This window comes from Chroicocephalus ridibundus, chromosome 2, assembly GCF_963924245.1.
Source record: "Chroicocephalus ridibundus chromosome 2, bChrRid1.1, whole genome shotgun sequence".
In the NCBI taxonomy this organism is placed as follows: domain Eukaryota; kingdom Metazoa; phylum Chordata; class Aves; order Charadriiformes; family Laridae; genus Chroicocephalus; species Chroicocephalus ridibundus.
Genome location: NC_086285.1, coordinates 109,885,156 through 109,905,055, shown reverse-complemented (window position 1 = coordinate 109,905,055; position 19,900 = coordinate 109,885,156). Strand labels below are relative to the sequence as shown.

Sequence of the window (19,900 nt, the reverse complement as noted above, 5' to 3'; positions counted from 1 at the left end):
ATTAATTGGTTTCAAGAATCATAAAATCTTCACTCTGAGAAGAAAACACATGCCCAACGTATTAGTTTATGTCCTTACATATTTTGAGAGACATATGATATAAATCCTTTTACTTTTCTTGCAACTGTCTAAAAAAGTTATTTTTTGTCTACTAGCTAGTGTTGGGCTTTTATAGTCAGCTGAAAAAATACAATAAAAAGCAATATAAATTAAAAAGTCATTAGAAAGAAAGATAAAGACCCTCAAAATCTTGTGGAATAATTATACGACAAGTTATAATTTTTTCATAGAAATTAAGATTTATATTAAGTCAATTCAGGAAATTTTGAACAATAATTCAAATATTCATTGTGCATTCCTTGTGCTCTAAAGAAGAAATAAGTATATTTGGGGGATAAACAAGAACTGTGGATTACAGTAACACTTCTGTAACGATTATAGAAGGAATATTTATGGTGAGATAATTTAGTTTAGTACTACATCAGTATTAGCTTCAGGCCAAGAAGATTTCTGAGAAGTCCTAAATGGTAAAACAACAAGCATGACATTTTGTCAGATTTATTGTATCCTGTTAATGATAAAACTAAAAAAAACCCAAAAAAACAACCAACCAACCAACCAAAAAAAAAAAAACCCAAGCAGAAAAAAAAAAAACCCAAGCAGAAAAAAAAAAAAAAAACCACCCCAAAAACTTTTAAAGCAATGTAAACAATTTTATATTTTCCAGCATGAAATTAGTAGCTTAAGGAATACATATGCCTTCAGTGGACATAGTATTTTTTTTCTCCTGAAATTTCCTCCTTTAAACAGAAAATTTTGACACCTCAAGAAACATTGCGTCTCCCTCTTCTTCCTTATACAGTCTAAGAAAATTTAGCAACTATTCCTATGTGGATATTGAAAAACTCTCGTCTGTACTTTTGTCACTTATTTTTAACATATTTTTTTCTGGAAAGGAAGGAAAGTAAATCCTGACCAGCCTTGCAGATCTTACTCAGACATTCAGGTATCTCATGGCCAGAACACAAAAGATGGTGAATGAGGAAATATGATTCTTCAGCATACATAATACTATGTTGCCAGGTCAGAGAACAACAGCAGAGCAGAACATGGTCTGCACAGGGAAAAGTTCTCGTTGATACATGTGTGAGCTCTGGTACTTTGGCTAACACTGAATCACCGTTTACTGTATTTATGTCTAGATGTTAGGAGCAAATAAGTTGTTTCCAAAGAAATACAAACCCCCTTAGTATCACAGAGCTTAAAACTTGAAATGAATGGTCCTGAAGTAACATAGGAAAACTGTCCATCCAGTATGTCCATCTTGACACAGTCAGAAAGCTGTATACTCTGCAGAAAAGAATCGTGTACACTATCTGAGCAGCTGAATTACTTCTCAGTCTTTTGAGGATGATCTCCTGATACCTTCTTGAGGATTATCTCCTCCTAACTACTTCAGTATAAGTCATATAGCTTCTGTATCAGAGTGGAAATGAACACACAATTTATTAAATTATATACGGTTTCAGCTTTAAGTAGATAGATTGGCTAATATTTTTTTTTTTTTCTCAAATCAGAGAAAACATGGTAATACTATACAGCTTAATGTTCTTTGATAAAACTGGGTTCTTATTAATGGTTATTTAATTATTTATGAAATCAGTTATCTAAACAAACTGACAAAGATTTCTTTCTGGTGCTCTTACCTCAAGCATTTTTGTTAGGCAAAACTTGATTTCTTTGTCTAAAACTTGATGTTAGATGTGAGTGAGGGAGTCAACATAAACTAAGATCACATTTTCATAATTTCTGCACTTTATTTCATGCTTTTTTGTTGGTTTGTTTGTTTAAGAAACAGGAATGTTTGGGGAGAGCTGCTATATAGTAAGAATGGTTGCATTGTGCTTTTGGTTTGTGGTGTGACATCAGCTTTGCACAGGGTGAGGTATAGCGGATGCAAAATAGAAAAATGGGAAAAGGAGAAGGATGCTTTCCTAAGATCTGTGGAAACTGAGGAAGTGTAATTGGAATTCAGTGATATGTTACTATTTGTCACCTGGAAAAAAACAGTTTTTTTAGTGACACTGCTTCTCACTGACTTTCTAGCAGTACAGAAAAGGTGATGTTTCATTTGTTAAGTCAGAATTAACTAGACATAGGTTGGCAAACAATATATGCTCATTTACTGAGAACGCTGAATGTTGTCACAGGATGTAATATAAGTAAGATGTGCCATTTGAAGAGAATAGAAACGAGCAGAAGGAAGCAAACAAAAATGGAAGTTACTGGGAAATGTTAGTTGAAGAACTGGTGGGGCGAACTGTCCAGAATAGGAGGGACTTTTGACAAGGTACAGATAGTATACAACAATAAGGAAAAGAAGAAATTATTTGGATAGACTGCATCTTAAACAAAGAAATCAAATAAGAAGGCTAATTCACAAAAGAAGGGGGGCAAGAACTTGATAATAAAATTGGAATTAAAATACCTATACAATTTAAAACTTGCTTACTGATCAGTCAATTGTAATATGATATCTATTAATTTCTTTTAAAATTAAATTTCTCCTCAAATATAATGGCCAATCATACCTATATATATCTATGTATGTGGTATAATGATTTGAAGAAAGACAGTCTTAAGAATTCAGTAAAGTTAATTATAAATTTTAAGGAAAATCTATTCCATTTTTCCAGAAATTAAAGAAAAAATAAAGATGGGAAATCCTAAGACTACTGTTTATTTTTAAACAGAATAACAAACACTGAAAAAAAAAAAAAAGAAAAGATTAAAAAGGGGTCAGTTCTCATTCAGAGAGATGAATGAGATTGCATCCTCATCTTTGACACTTGCCTAATTGGACTGATCTCAGAAGATTTTAGTCTCTTGGGTTCACTCAGTAGGTCTAGAGGTAGACAGTTCTTCTCTTAATCACTTTCCAGTATGAGGAGAATTCCAAATACAGACAGATCCTCTGGCAAGGGCAAAAAGTTTTCCTGAAAAATCTTGGAAAATCAAAAGGGGAGAAAAAGAAAACAAACAAACAAACAAAAAAAGAAACAAAAAAAAGAAAAGAGAAAAAAATGAACATATTTCTTTTTGTCTTATTTAATTTATTTATTGTTTAATTATTCTACCGTGTTTATGTGCTGTATTTACCCAAGGCAGGAGTTTAAAGGAAATTCAATGGTGGCATTTCATTTCTATCCACCTGAGGGAGAATTTCTCTCATAAAACACAGGGAAGGAAAAATAGACTTTATACTCAAAGAAAAACTAATTTTTTTCTTTGAAGATCTTTGTCTCTAGAAGGTGAAAAACAGATGAATAAATTGCAGGTATATTAGTTTGCAGAGAATAAGAAGCCATGGGTTTATTTCCAAATAAAGGTGAGTTTAAGAGATTCATATTTTGCAAAAAAGTTAAATGAAGTTAGTCAAACATTTGCTGAGTTTTATGGTAAGCTGCCGTATATATAACAGACACATATGTAAAGACTTATCTAGTAAGTCCTGTCCTTGGTTTTGCACAGGAATACATTGCTCCTGTGAACTAAAATTGGAGGGAAGGGGAGGTATTAATCTCCGTATTTGGTCTCAGAATATCATGCAGGTTATGATATTCTTACACCTTTATAGATCATTGGCATGAAATATGGGAAGAGTGAAGTTGTTTTCTTCAATTATTTTTATTTTATAGATGGTATTTCCAACTTCAAGTAACAGCTTATAACCTTTGCAAATATATCATGGAGAAAATAAGGTAGGTTATTCAAATATTGATCTGATATCAGAGTAAGTTGAATTTACTCACTGAAGAACAGGGAAGGAGAGGGACAAAACTCAAGGTTTCAAGGGAGATGAAAGTCATCCCAAGTCACCTATACCCAAATCATGGGTCTTGTGTTTGGAATAGGCATTTGGAATTTACATCAAGCAAAGCAGAATAATTCCAGGCTAGGTAAGCAGCCAGTACAACACTGCTAAGAGGTGGAGAAGATGCTGTGAAAACAGCAGCAGTGAGGTATGAACAAGACCAACAAGAGCATTCATAATATCTTCATCTCTGGGGACTCAATACTGAATTTTTGGGGATTTGTGTTGGGCAGGTTTTTTTATATGTATAGTTGGGATCTTTGCCATTTCTAGACAGACTTTTTGTGGGGATCCAGTTGTGCAGCTTTTCCCAAAGCAAGTCTTACCTATTACCACTTATGGGAGGCACAGCTCTGAGAGCAACCAAGTGGAACCAAGAGAAGAAGCAGAAGTGGGGCTTGGAGGCCTGCATAGGCTGAAATGCAATAATTTTTTTGCATTGCTTAGTAATACCTTGTCAGTATACAGAATAAATATGCTACACTAAATGAAACCATTTTGTCGAATAAATGTGGTGGGTTTTTTGTCTTCCACTTCTTTAATAACTCCACTTCAACTAAAATTCAGCTTCCACTAAAATATGTTATGAATCACAGCTTCTGGAACAGTAGTTAGAAGCTACACATGGGGCAGTGTAAACGCAAAAATGCGTAGATTAATCTACAATACCAGTGAGACTCTTTTTCATGGAATTATTTTAAATCAGTTTCAAAATCTGTTTGTGTCTTATTTATTTCAATATTTAATGATCAACTTGTGTACTTTTGCAATTTTTCCCACATGATTCTCTGCTCTCTGTGTTATGGAATCCTCTTTTCGTTCTTTTTTTTTTTCCTGTCCTTTTTTTTTCCCCTCCCCCGGAGGGGAAAGAAGTTTAATGAATTGCAACAAAGTATAATTACTTAAGTGTATACTTAGTACTATGTATGAAAAGTCAGTGGAAATGGTGCATAAACTTCTCAATTAAAAGAATCTGAATATCACACTGTAATCAGACCTTTCCAAAGATGACTCCTTTCTCCTTTACCTTGCTTTTTTTTATCAGTGAATATTATTATGATAGAATACATTACGTTTGGAAATTAATATGCAGACAACTTATTATCTTTTGCTGTTTATATTCCCATCACAAGATACAATCAATACAAGCAAATTCAGAGGAGGAAAATCTTCAAGATGATCCCCTGAAGGAATGGAACTCCCTTATTCTCTTACTGTTACACACTGTTTAGATATAGATTGAGTGAAACTGGGAATGTGGTCTCACCTCTGTCTTTAGCCAAAGGTCTCATGCTGATGATCACATTATAAGAAGGGCCTGAATTCAGCTGATTTCTGTAAGTAACTAGTTCATATTCTCCAACCTGGGTCCTGCAGAGAAGACAGCAGCTGCCACCAGATACCGGTTGTATACAGTGTAAGTCAGAATTCAGTCATGAATTGTTATAAAATATGTTGAAGAATAACAAAATTTTTATTTATTTTTTTTTTTCATTTGGTTAGCTATGTAACCCTCATACAATTTTTCACATACATGAACAGTCTGGTAGAAATGTTAGAAGGCTATTCTACCTCTATTGTAGGTAGCAAAGTGAGTATTAGGATACCCATTTACCTGTAGAAAACAATGAAGCGTGAAGGCAGAAGAAATATTAGAAATACTAAATGCAATTTCATGAAGATCAAATCTATACCTGTGACTGGTCTGCTGCATTATAAGCTCTCAGTATAAAAACTAGTGTAGAGATTAGTATGAGAACTGGTACAACGATTACATGGTCAGGTCAGCCTAATTTGGAAAAGACCTTTATGCACAAATTTCAGTGGCAGAAAAATAACCCTGTTGGATTTGTTCAACAAAACTAAATGAAATATTCCAATTTCAGAAATGTCAACATGCTTTGATTTTTTTTCTTTTAATTAATCCCCATGACATTTCCATTCCAAAAATGAATGAAATTAAAAAGAACGATAAAACAAAATGAACGATTCCTGTCTGAAGAATTTCATAATGTCAACATTTCATTCCATGTCCCACCAGCAAAGCCTAAGTGATAGCTTGAAAGACAATTGTGAAAAGTGAAAAACCTTTGACATGAGGTGCTGGCTAAGGAAAAGATTCATATCTCATCCCTCTTATCAAGAGGAAGAGGAAAGCAGAAGGCCAAACTTTTTTGGTTTTGTTAATGGGTGCTAAGAAGATGACATGGGTGCTAAGAAGATGGGTACCATGGCACACCCTTAATCTCTACATTTTTTTGTTTTCCAGGCACGGGATAGGGGAAAGCAGTAAGGCATTTTTTTTTTTGTTTTCTGGCATTATAGAATGAAAAGATTGGCCTTTTCAGTTGCACCCTGAGAAAAAGACTTTCAGTCAGCAAAAAGGAAAACAGAAGAACCTTGCTTTGTACGACACCAATTCCCCACCCCTCTATTTTTTTAAGGAATTTCCCCCTCTTTTTATTTGTTGTTCGAATTCGCACGGAAAAAAGTTGGGGGGAAAAAAGTTTTCTTTTTTTTTTTTTGTTTTACAAATTGTGCTTTGCATTGAGGTTCAGAGGTAGACTTTTGATGCAAGAGAATTTAATATGAAGTTTACAGTTGCATTCTAGGCAAAACAATTTAACCTCAACTGTCATAATAATGACACTAATTCTAACTTGTTTCCTTTTTTTTTTTAACCTAGAGGATATGTGATGGATTGCACCATAATTATACCTATCACAGACTGAAAGAATTGCTGGTTTAGTTAAAAAAAATAATTATTTTTAAAAAGAAAGAAAAAAAATCTGAGCTCAAAGCATTTTACCCTATCAGAAATAGGGCAAAATTAATAACTTCAGCTCAAATAAATCACTCTACCTTCTGTAAAATATCCGAAATCAAGTTTATAGTGGGATTTATTTTTCTGTATTTCTCACTGTAATATCCACAGTGAGATTCTCCTATTTCATATCTACGTACAACTCTAAGTATTAATAGCATTTTCTGTAATAAAACAGTTTGAAGTTATACTAAAATCAATGGAAACCCTAAAGCAACCAGCAGGTCAGTTTATGTGGGCTAAACATCAGAATCCTGACTTGTTCATAAACAATATCAGATTTTACATTTGTTTGTTTAGGGTTTTTTTGCTTGGTTGGTTTCATTTTTTTTAAAAAATGTTACCATAGTTGTTATTCAAGAGTTAACACAGCATTGCCTAACACAGATTTATAGCTGGTATAACGTTAAATCCGTTCTATTTCTAAATGTCAAAGACAGGTCAGATAGTACTGAGTAACTGCTGCTTGTAAATGTTCCTATTTGATCTGTGAGCAGGATGGGCAGATGTAAACTTATCTAGCTTCATTGACTGCTGTGTAGTCTACGCCAATTAGACCAGCTGAAGACCCTGACATGAATGCTACATGAGTAACAGCATGGAAATGCATTGACCTCTAGGAGTCAGAGGCACAGTCCACCAACAAACAAGACCTTGTGTGATAAAATCTGAGGAGAAAAATCAGCCTAGTTACACTGAGGTATTTCGTAGTAAACTAAAAGTATTCACAGAGGCTCTCCCTTTTAAAGCTATCATCTGTTTATGCATTTTAACATTTGGTACCAAGGATATAAGATGTTTATATGGAATTAATTTTTATGAATGTGTGCTGTTAAAGGGTTTACCCACCAGAGAGTGAGGAAGGGATATATATGTGTGTAGTTGATAGTGGTGTATCAAAAGGACAAAGAAAATACAGTAAAAATATAAACTAAACATGTTAAGCTGTTCTATTTTTTGAGGGGGGAATTGTTTTTAAAAAACAGCAGAGAATAAACAGGAAAGTTGTGTAAAAATGGACAAGTGATCTTGTGAGTGACAATTTCACAGTTTTTAGGAAACTTTCTGCCAGGTTATGGAGAATAGAAAAGAAGCAAAGGACAAAAAAAAAAAAAAAAAAAAAAAAGAGAGAGAGAGAGTTTGAGAGAGAGGGAAACAGCCAGATCTTTTCTCCACAATTATGCAGAAATATAGCCAAAATTAAATATCTTGTAGATGCAGTAAGTAGGCTGGGGAGAGAGGATAGGGAGAGACTGACTATTCTAAATTAAGAACATCCAGTTCATCTTTCCAAGAATAAACCAGATGGAGAAACTGTGACTGGATTGGCTTGGACACTAGCCAGATGGAGGACCGTTTTTTTCTGGCAGTCAGGAGAAAGGGGAGAGCAACCTGTGAGAAGCACAGCAAGGTCCCAGACAGATGAAGATGTGGGTAGCCCAGGAGCAAGGTCAGCCCTGCCTTGGGTGATGGCCAGCTCACCCGCAGCCAGATGGACAACAGCTCGTGCAGCAGACAGGGCCCTGCCTTCAGGAGCCATCCCACCTCCCATGCAAACAGCAAGGCTGTGGGGTTTCACAGAGGCAAGGAGGCTGATAGGAGAAGGAACTATCATTGCCACTGGGTGACTCCATGCTTTGGAAAGGGTTTAGGGATTTAAAAAGTTAAATCTACCAAGGATGCAATAGAGGCATTTGAATTCTGCTGTTTGGTACAAAACACTGAAGCTTTCTGTTTTTGACCTTGGCCAAATACCTTGCCTCCTGAAATGCAAAAGTACAATATTATATACTCAAATTACTGGTAACATTTATTATAGGCCCAGTCTCTTCCACTCCTTACAGAACTTAAAAGTAGCATTTATATTATTATTTCTATTAAACTAACTGAAAAGTTTGATTTTTATTTCACTGGGAAAAAAATGAAACGTTTTTCAGTGTTCACTTAAGATAAAAAGTCTGGCACACTATCATTAGTATGCTACTGCAATTTATTGGTGTTACTGTTGTTTTAATTCCAATATAACAAATTGAAATAATGTTTAAATTGCAGCCCCAAAATAGTATATCTGACCATTAGGCCTAACCTTTTTCGTGCCTTGTTTTTTTGTATGTGAATATTTTATAAACTGTAAAGGTTAAATCTTCCTTCCTCTTCAACAGAAATGGCATGCCTGTATCCAAATCCAGATTTGAAATCTGAATGTTTACATCATAAAACTGTGTATGAGACAGTGGAAACTTGGGTTAATAAGTCTAGAAACTAAGATCCAGAGGTGATACATATGTAGCTTCTTTCACAGCTACCAATATACCAAAGGTACCAAAAGGCAGGGTTTATCTGCCTGGTTACGCTTCCAAACTTATGTGATTGTATGTACCCTTATAGAATTGATCTACTTTGCAATAAAATGACAGAATTTGGAGTAGTAATAAGTATAGCTCTTTATCTTATCCCTCATCTTAATCCCAGTGACAAGTGGTGTATGTGCTACAAAGCTAAACGTGTCCTGGTATGCAAGGCCCCTGTATACTGTGGAGGATTTTCTAGTGATGGAGCTTATGGTTGGAGTATGGAAGATCCATGAAAATGTTATGAAGAGGAATATCAGAGCTAAACTTAATAAAAAGTATACTCATAGCTGTATAGTTCTACACTACAATATATGGGCTTGACAGCTTGGTTTCTTCCAGCATTGCTTCATTTTACCACCTCTATAGAATCAGTTTCCCAGTGAAGTAAATTCTTAAATCCAAATATTGCTTCAGATCTCTGCTACAATTAGTGTAGACTGCATTTGTTATGAAGAAAGAAGCAAATTCAAGATTTACAGATCATTAGTTTAAACTGTTACAGAAGAAAAAAAAAATCAAATGGCATATGCCATTGTGAATTCTGTCTTACAAATATGCTCCAGGCCTGACCTGAAGAGAATAATTTCTGCTTAGTCCCCCACATGGCTCTATATTCATTGAAAAAATGTCTACTATGCTGGAGTCTACCATGACAATCAGTTAATCAGAGTTCTGTTGTCAATAACCTATTGTCTGACTTTGGAAAAATTAGTCAGTCAGTCTGTGATCCTATAAATTGACTTAAAACTTCTTCTTACAACCATCTTATTCAAGAAAGCAAGCACAAACTTCTAACTCAGTAGAATGACCACCTGAGGAACCTGAACGTATACAAGTCTATGGGACCTGATGAGATGCAGCCCAGAGTCCTGAGGGAACTGGCTGATGTAGTTGCCAAGCCACTCTCCATGATATTTGAAAAGTTGTGGCAGTCAAGTGAAGTCCCTGGTGACTGGAAAAAGAGAAACATCACACCCATTTTTAAAAAGGGTAGAAAGGAGAACCCTGGGAACTACCACCCGGTCAGCCTCACGTCTGTACCTGGGAAGATCATGGAACAGATCCTCCTTGAAGCTATGCTAAAGCACGTGGAGGACAGGGAGGCAATTACAGACAGACAGCATGGCTTCACCAGGGGCAAGTCCTGCCTGACCAACCTAGTGGCTTTCTACAATGGAGTGACTGCATCAGTGGATAAGAGGAGAGCTACGGATATCATCTACCTGGACTTCTGTAAGGTCTTTGACATGGTCCCCCACAACATCCTTCTCTCTAAGTTAGAGAGATACGGATTTGATGGGTGGACTGTTCAGTGGATAAGGAACTGGCTGGATGGTCGCATCCAGAGGGTAGTGATCAATGGCTCGATATCCAGATGGAGAAGGGTGATAAGTGGTGTCCCTCAGGGATCCATACTGGGACCGGTGCCGTTCAACATCTTCATCAATGATTTATACAGTGGGATTAAGTGCACCCTCAGCAAGTTTGCCGATGACACTAAGCTGAGTGTTGTGGTTGACAGGCCAGAGGGATGAGGTGTCATCCAGAGGGACCTGGACGAGCTAGAGAAGTAGGCCCGAGCAAACTTTATGAAGTTCAACGAGGCCAAATGCAAAGTCCTACACTTGGGTCGGGACAATCCTCGTTATCACTACAGGCTGGGGGATGACATGATAGAGAGTAGTCCTGCGGAAAAGGACTTGGGGTTACTCGTGGATGAAAAGCTGGACATGAGCCAACAATGTGTGCTTGCAGCCCAGAAGGCCAATTGCATCCTGAGCTGCACCAAAAGAACCGTGGCCAGGAGATACACAGAGGTGATTCTCCCCCTCTACTCCGCTCTCATGAGACCCTGCCTGGAGTGCTGTGTCCAGCTCTGGAGCCCTCAGCACAAGAAAGACATGGACCTGTTGGAGTGGGTCCAGAGGAGGGCCATGAAGATGATCAAAGGGCTGGAGCACCTCTGCTATGAAGACAGGCTGAGAGAGTTGGGGTTGTTCAGCCTGGAGAAGAGAAGCCTCCAGGGAGACCTTATAGCGGCCTTCCAGTACCTGAAGGGGGCCTACAAGAAAGCCGGGGAGGGGCTGTTTGCGAGGGCATGTAGCGATAGGACGAGGGGCAATGGTTTTAAACTAGAGCAGGGTAGGTTTAGATTAGACATTAGGAAGAAGTTCTTTACAATGAGGGTGGTGAAACACTGGAACAGGTTGCCCAGAGAAGTGGTGGAAGCCCCATCCCTGGAGACATTCAAGACCAGGCTTGATGAGGCACTGAAGCCTCACAAGCTACTAACCTCAGCACCCAGCAGGACACTGGAGGGGGTGAACACTTCACCAAAGGAAAGGTGAGCATAGTAGGAAAGTTCAGCGTATTAATTTTAATTGTGTATATTTTGAGCTACAACTTATTGAGATGGTAATTAGACTAATAATAATTATTATTTCATTAGACTCTTGAGACTTTAACTACAGTAACAAATTCTTGATTTTGAAGACATTGTGCGTTTGTTGTCCTTTGTTCATAAGAACATTTGGGAGCAATTAATTCAGAGGAATCCAAGCAACCTACTTTACAACTTGGATGCACCAAACTGGTAACACAAATATGCATGGACCACAGTGGTTCAGAATTTGAGATTCTTTGTTCATCAGATGAGTTAATGTTTGCCCTATAGCATGGAGCTTTTGAGATTTTCAAGCGAAAAAGTAAATGCTTACGAGCAGTTATTTATATGGCTTTGTTCAACATTCTGAACAAAGCAAAAAATTATTTAGTATACACACAGACACATAATATAGATAATAAATGAAAAAGACAATGTTGCCTTCTCATTTCAGTTAAAAGATTCAAGAGGAAAATGTAAGAAGCTTCAGTTTTGCAGTTTCTTCCTAGGTCAAAGCATATAATCTGCATGTTCAATTATTAGAAGAAAAAAGTAAGCTTCATTAATTTAGTAAGCTTAAATTTTATTATAAGCAATAAACTAAGTTCTCTAAAAAATGGGATGCAAACAATGTATCATGTCAATTGACTGAAGTAAAAATTATTGTTTTCTACTATTTCATAAAACTTTCTGGAACCTATGTGGTAGGAACATTAAAATTCAAATATCTCTTCTTTAATACAGTAAAAAAATTCAGCTCATTCTCTAGTTATGATATTTCCAATGAAAGTTAGACAATTTTGTTCCTATGCCCAAAGAATCTCTGATGCAAACATCACAGATTAATTTTTCTCAATTAATTTATCTGACTAACCACCTACAGTGGGTATATAAATTATTGTATGCCAGTAGGACTATTTCAAAAAGCTCATCTTCAGCAAAAGCAGAAAAAAAGTGTTCAGAATAATATCCTAAGATTCATCAAACAAGGTAGTAAGGCTTCCTCATCTTTGGTTTGTAATGTCACATATCACAAAATTTACATATTGTAGCTTAGTACTTTTTCAACCTAAAATTTTACAATCATTCTTAAAATAAGCAATATAGAAAGGGAATGTAGTACTGTTCAAAACATGATTTGTAAGTAATAAAATTAACATTTCCTATTACAAGGAATATTATTCATTCTCTAGAGGTCAATGATATGACATTTCATTTTTAGTTGTATTTGACTTTCTGCCCTTTTTACTTCTAAGGCCAATACATTGTCAACTCACTCTTTCATATTACATCTTTACTGCTTGATTTTATTTCATAAATCCTTCAAACTACTAGAAATGTAATTCTGTAAAAATTAAGAGCATAGCTCAAGAAAGAAATTTATTTTTAAGTGCTACTGCACTAGTTTAATAATACTGTTAGTTTTTCCTATTATGTGCAGTAAAATCCAGGAGACACTAAGAAATAGCATTTTCATTGTGTTAGGTGCTGTACATGCAGAGAAAAGAGTAAGTTCCTTGATCCAAAAAATTATGTAATCTAAATATTTCAATGAAAAATGAGAGGTTCTGCTGCTCTTTTTAAAGGTTAAGTCTGATGTTCATAAATTAAAAAAAATAATAATTCATCATCTGTATATGATCTGTTCATTTTAAGCATAATCAGGAAAATATCAGAAAATGGATTTTGCTATTGACAGTAAAAATAAAGTTTGCAAAAGTTTATATGTTCAGACCAGAGCACTCCCAGTGCAATGAACTTGTCATCTTTGAATTTTCCAACATCTGTAAGTCTGAAAAGTTGGAGATTTTCCAAGAGCATATGTTTGTATAAGAATATTTTTGAATAGTTTTGAATATTCTAGCAGATCAGAAACAGGAAAAAAAATGGTGGTAATACGGCACATTGGCCTGAATAACTGCAGCCTTTCCACAGAATAAGTAAGTTGAAAGTATGTGTTATGGTACCCATTGCAGGGGGAGGGAGGGTGCTTGGACACAAGGACTAGTTAGGCTGCACTTCTTGAAGAAACGGAGACTAAGTTAAGATCTAAAGAAACAACTACAGCAAAGTTCTAATATGTAAAAAAATAATAACTCAAAATTTACTATCTGGGTCATAACATTCAGGATTTGCATTCAGAATTGTTCTATTTCTTGTTTTCGGAGCAGGTGCATTAGCAGTTGGGGGGCTGGAGGGATTTCCAAACACGATATAAAGAAAGTATCATAAAGGTGCCTTGCCTTATACTACAAATATCTTTACAGTAAAGTCTAAAACACATAGTTTTCCAAAGTACATCTACGCCCCCCAACACCCCCCCCCAAAAAAAAAAAAAATAAAGGAATACTCAGCTCTATGTGGAAGAGTAGTTACTAAGAAAGAGCAACACCATTAGGTATCTCCAAATTCCAGTACATCCAAATTCCTGCTCAGGATAACATGGTAAAATGTCATGATTGTTTCTTTTTTGCCAGGCTTGGAAAAAAGTTGTCAGTGGAAGCAGATAAGAGTACTATTCACTCCATCAGATTTATCCAAGGTGAAAGAAATAGTAACCTGTTATAAGGTGAGAATCAACTATACAATAAAAGAAATAAAATCAGCTATCTAGTAAAATACAATGATATGAAATATAATGATATTAAATTGGAAGACTGAAAGAGGGTAATTATTTTTAAATATGGCACCAAATTAAGGAACAGTTGGTATTTGCAAAGAACAGATGTTAAAGATCATTATTATAACCACTGGCAATATTCTATCTTATAATGAGCAATATATTAGCACAAAACAGTGTGAGAGCAAAAGGAAAACTATGCTGAAAATACTCACAGATTAAAGGGCAAAAAACCGTCTTGATTAATGTTAATTGAGATCTTAAAAATATAGTACATACCTTAAATAATCTAACAAAGTCATGCTTTGCTCATAAAAAGAGAAAATAGAAATAAAGTTCACCAAACTCTCTGAATAAAGAAAGTGTAAGGAACTGTGAGAATGACACCTTATTATGTAGCGCTAAGTGGGAAAGAGCTTCTCTCAGCTGCAATGGAGCAGATGGCAAACATTATTATTGTGAACATCAATATCAGCATCTAAGTTATACGCACATTTTAACAGTGCAAAGGTACTACTCCCAATGGGAGATGTCACTACCTGCTGCTAGCCAACCAAGGAAAAGAACAATGTTTCCTGTACCCTGTTATAAATATACTGTTTTGGAATCAATGGGCCATTCAATGGAGATGTTAAAGAAAAGATATGAAAATTTAAACCAGTGAAGTATCTAACCCACAACAAAGGTAGCTAATATATAAACCAGGAGAAATTACTTCCTAGAAAACAAATACACAAACAAAACCTCCAGCAAAGTTTCCAGGAAAAAAAAAAAATCGCACTCTTTAAAGATAGAATGTGTCCTAGCCTCAGTAACTCTGCGGTAGATCCAAGGGTGGGAGAGTTGTTGTTTAGGTTTGGTCCTTTGTTTTTTCACTTTTTTTCCTGGAGTTAAGGACTGCCAGAAGCTGGAAGACAAGATGAGCTTTGAGAAAGAAGTTCTGACAATAGTCTGCCTTGATCCTCCCTCCTCCTTCTACTTTTTTTTCTTTTCCCTCCTACCACTGGTGTACAAGGAAGACATTATCTTAAGAAGGTATGCACCTTCTTTTCGTTGAAGTTCTGACTAATGTCTGACTAATCTGATAGCCTTCTATGATGGCATGAGTGGATGGATAGATGAGGGGAGGCCAGTGGATGTTGTCTACCTTGACGTCAGCAAGGTGTTCGACACGGTCTCCTACAGCATCCTCATAGGGAAGCTTAGGAAGAGTGGGCCAGATGAATGGACAGTGGGGTGGATTGAAAACTGGCTGAAAGACAGAGCTCAGAGGGTCATGATTAGGGGCCAGAGTCTAGTTGGAAGTCAGTGAAAAGTGGTGTTCCCCAGGGGTCAGTACTGGGTCTAGTCTTCCTCAATATATTCATCAATGACCTGGATGAGGGGATAGAGTGCACCCTCAGCAAGTTTGCTGATGACACAAAACCGGGAGGGGTAGCTGACACTGCAGAAGGCTGTGCCGCCATACAGCAAGACCTGGACAGGGTGGAGAGTTGGGTGGAGAGAAACCTTATGAAATTCAACGAGGGCAAGTGTAGGGTGCTGCACCTGGGGAGGAATAACCCCATGCACCACTACAGGTTGGGGGATGACCTGCTGGAGAGCAGCTCGGTGGAAAGAGACCTGGGAGTCCCGGTGGACAACAGGATGACCATGAGTCAGCAATGTGCCCTTGTGGCCAAGAAAGCCAATGGCATCCTGGGGTGCATCAAGAAGAGTGTGGCAAGCAGGTCGAGGGAGGTTATCTGCCCCCTCTACTCTGCCTCGGTGAGGCCGCACCTGGAGTACTGTGTCCAGTTCTGGGCTCCTCAGTTCAAGAGAACAGGGAACTGCTGGAGAGGGTGCAGCAAAGGGCTACCAAGATGATTAGGGGACTAGAATATCTCTCTTATGAAGAAAGGCTGGGCGGCTTGGATCTTTTTAGTCTGCAAAAAAGACGACTGAGTAGGGATCTTATCAATGCTTATAAATACTTAAAGGGTGGGTGTCAGGAGGATGAGGCCAAGCTCTTTTCAGTGGTGCCCAGTGACAAGACAAGAGGCAATGGGCACAAACTTGAGCATAGGAAGTTCCACCTAAACATGAGGAGGAACTTCTTTCCTTTGAGGGTGGCAGAGCACTGGAACAGGCTGCCCAGAGAGGTGGTGGAGTCTCCAACTCTGGAGACATTCAAAACCCACCTGGATGCGTTCCTGTGCAACCTGCTCTAGGTGACCCTGCTCTGGCAGGGGGATTGGACTGGATGATCTCCAGAGGTACCTTCCCACCCTGTCATTCTGTGATTCTGTGATGCTAGTAGCAGTCACTTATGTACACAGATTAGGAAGGCAGATAAATAAAAGCTCTGGGATCACAATTTTCAGAACTATAGGATACTGTTTGAAAAAAAAAAAACACATATCCATGTAAATTAGAATAAAGGCATTGGAGTTTTCCCAGTTTACATGGAAGAACCTCACTTATTGCAGCTTTGTGCAAGGTTTTGGATCTTTTTCTTCAGGCACTTAAAATATCTTCTGCAGCTTGAACTTGACTTGGTAGTCCCGTTTGTGTTTTAATATTGCTGTTTATTATACTTATATTTTATTTGTTCCTTTCGTACTTTCTAATAAAGAAATTGAATCTGCAGGGATAAAATAGAAGGGGAAAGACTTACATAATGTAATTCATACAAAAGTGCTGTAGAGTGGCTCATTTAGATATAGTTTTGACATATGGGCTAAATTAAGACTTTAAATAGTGCAATACATCTTTTAATGCAAAAGAAAGAGTATAAATGGGACTCAATTAATGAGCGGAAAATGTAAAAGACATTCTGGAAAAGCTATAAATTGCTTACTAAAATAAACCAGCAAAATTAATAGATAATGACTCTTGCAGCTCACTGTCATGTCCTCTTAACCACAACATCCATCAGGAAAAAAAAACGCTTGCACCCAGTTATTTTACTTATTGAAACTGCATGGTTGAACACTCTGATGAGGATAATTGAAAGTCTCTTAAATTGCCAACATGTAAAGCAGGACTTTGGATTAAAAAAAAGTTAATCCTTCCAGCCCTATGCGTTCACGTGTGGCTTTCTGCTTCTGAAGTAACAGAGAGGCATCTATCAGCAAGCTATTGAATCGTCAAGGTGAGGGGATGGCTTCTGGTCCCTCCTCCTGCTCCAGGGAGGGTCCGCCTGCCTCCCAGGTTGCTCCTCCTGCAAGAGGAGATGGCCTGCAGACGGATGCCGGAGCACTGCCACAGCAGGCAGCCCCGCAGTAAGGGGAAAAGCGCAGAGAGAGGTGGGGAAGGGGCAGGTCTCTGCCACAATTCACTGGCACTGGTGTGACAGTTTTTCTTCCCTAGAGCTAGGGAGGAGGGGCACAAGGCAGCAGGACACATCGCTGTGTGTTTAGCCACAAAGTGATTAAGACAACAGGTTTTATTTTGTTTCCTGTAACTGTTGATGCTACCACTATTACCATCTTCTGAGATAAATAACTCACTTCAGGCTTCAGCAATTTTATTTCATGCTTACAGAAGAAAAACTGATGAAGTCTTGTGATTATTTATATTACTGCTGTGAGTGGTGTCTTTAGCATTAACATCCCAAAGCAATGTATAGTTCTCCTTTACATGATACAAAAGCTACCTGTGATAGTTACTATCTAATCTCTTATTAGTGAACTGCCATTTAGCTCCTCAAAGGACAGCAGATTTCTTCTTTTTAATTTTTCTTTTTTCTTTTTTCTTTTTTTTTCTTTCTTTTTTTTTAAACCTATTTTCCTTCTTGATGCTTATCACACACATGGTACTCTGATTATTCTTTTATATGTCATTTACTATAACACTGTTTCCAAGGTTGCTAGAATGCTCTCATTTATTGTCTACAGAGTAGCTTCTCTGTGTCTTCAAACATTTTTGACTTCTTTTCCCCATTAATTATTTTTCTAGTTCTGTTTTACAAACTGTTGGAAATGGTGATGCACTGATATTTGAAAGAGGGACAGGAGAAGATAGAAATTACATCAATAGAAGTAAAACAGGCATAATATACCCTACCTTCAGATTGCAAATTGCGATCCCCACCACCATACCTATTTGTCCAGAGGAAAGACTGAGAAACCTGGACACTTAAGTATATTTGCTTTCTTATAACTGCACACATTCACAGGCCTGAACCTTTCTACTGTGGTTTATCATAACCTGTTTAATTGTGTTACTTTGCTTTGGTTACCATTTAATAATTTTACATACAAAGCAAAGATGCATTTCTCTGTTTGTTCTGTGAGCTTCACGCAACTAAATAATAGAAGTATTAGGTTCAGTCATTCACACAATCCCAGGGATAAACAGCGAAATGATTTAGATATAAGTTGACAGTGTAGCAAAATGTAATTGAAAGCAAATATTGGAATCAGACTCTTGAATGTTGAGGAAAAGCAAGCTGTTTTAAAGGAAATTAAAACATCACAATGAGGGTAACATTTCAAGCAAATGGATAGAAATAGATAAAGAACATTACGTCTGAACATTGTTGAGCCATCCAGGCAATAAGATCATGTCATAGATAGAACAATTGTTCCACAGGACTGAGGAAAAGCTCATCACACAGAGTATTTTGAAAGACCAACCCAGTTATTGCGGTGTTTAATAAAGAACAGCCTAATCGTGATAGGGCAGTATATTACAGTATACGACTTTTTTTGATATGCTGAATTTTTCTAGGAACATAGGAGAAAGGAAAAGAAAAATGTGGAGGAATAGGATAAAGTATTCACCGTGGTCATCACAGGTAAGACAAAAAAAAGAAAAAAATTATCCTAAGCAAGAGAGCATGAGGATAGATATCAGGAGGAAAAATCTAACAGTGAGAATAAGTGTTATTTCTTAGTTATAATATAAAAGATATTGAGATAGGAGTGATATATACAGAAGTCTACAATGTAATGTAGCAAGAAAAAGTTTGAGGGTGATGGAGGTCTAGATGTAGGAGTGAATTTGTGTAATAATATTTGGCTTTTAGATCAGACTATTCAAACATCTGTCAGCAATGTTTTACGTTCGGCTGATTCTGCCTTTCGGTAAAGGAGTGATCTAATGATGCTTTAAGGTCCATCCTAGTTTTATTTCCTATGATTCCAGGGTTCTGGGATATGAGGTCATCTTAACATTAACGTCTTTTAATATCAGAAGGTTGCCAGAACAATTTGTTCCAAAAGTCAGTTTTCAACAATGTAGTAATTGTCCTTAGACAATCCTTCTACCTATTATCCGTCACTTAGAGATTGATTTATACTGCATGGATGAAGACATTTTCAGTCTTCAGTAGCTTTTACACCCATTGAATGAAATGTGGAAGCAAATACCGTTTTTTTTTAAAACTTTATTTCTGTATAGTCCTCTGAAATCTTTTAAATCTTATACCATTGGCCTCAGAATGTGGTTTTTTTCCATTCCTATTCTAATACCTTTGTAAGCTCTCATCAACGTCAGATAGCCTGGCATCAAAACTAGTAGTGACAGTGATTTTTATTTGCACTAGTGACTAGAGCAGCTGTATCTCAATTGAAACTCTGTCCCCATTCTGAGTTGATTATAAGATCTGTAAAAACATAATGCTTTCTGTCCTTTCTAGATCATGAAGACAGTCTAGCAAGGGCTGACCTCAACTTTTATGTTTACATCCAATCTTTGCTTTGAAAATCAGTGAAATAGAACAATCAATAGTTTTTCTTCCTTCAGAGAAGTTATTTCACTTCTGGATTAGTATTAATTTAAAAACATTTCTGAGGCTTCAGACCCTGGTCAGATAGAAATTACAGTTTTAGGAGCCTGTCAATGAATGTGCCATTCACTC

The 19,900-nt window shown here is 36.9% G+C and overlaps 1 protein-coding gene across 9 annotated transcripts in view; it reads right to left on the bottom strand.

Annotated features, from left to right (window-relative positions):
• The window catches only part of CDH19 (cadherin 19), a 117,396-nt gene that overhangs the window by 69,674 nt on the left and 27,822 nt on the right, over nt 1–19,900 (bottom strand). For 2 of the 9 annotated variants that reach the window (XM_063326450.1, XM_063326452.1), the window contains one exon: nt 5,142–5,245. The exons of the other annotated variants lie outside the window; for them this stretch is intronic. The gene's annotated coding sequence lies outside the window, so the exon portion shown is untranslated. The remainder of the gene's footprint in view (nt 1–5,141; nt 5,246–19,900) is intronic. 9 annotated transcript variants of the gene reach the window in all.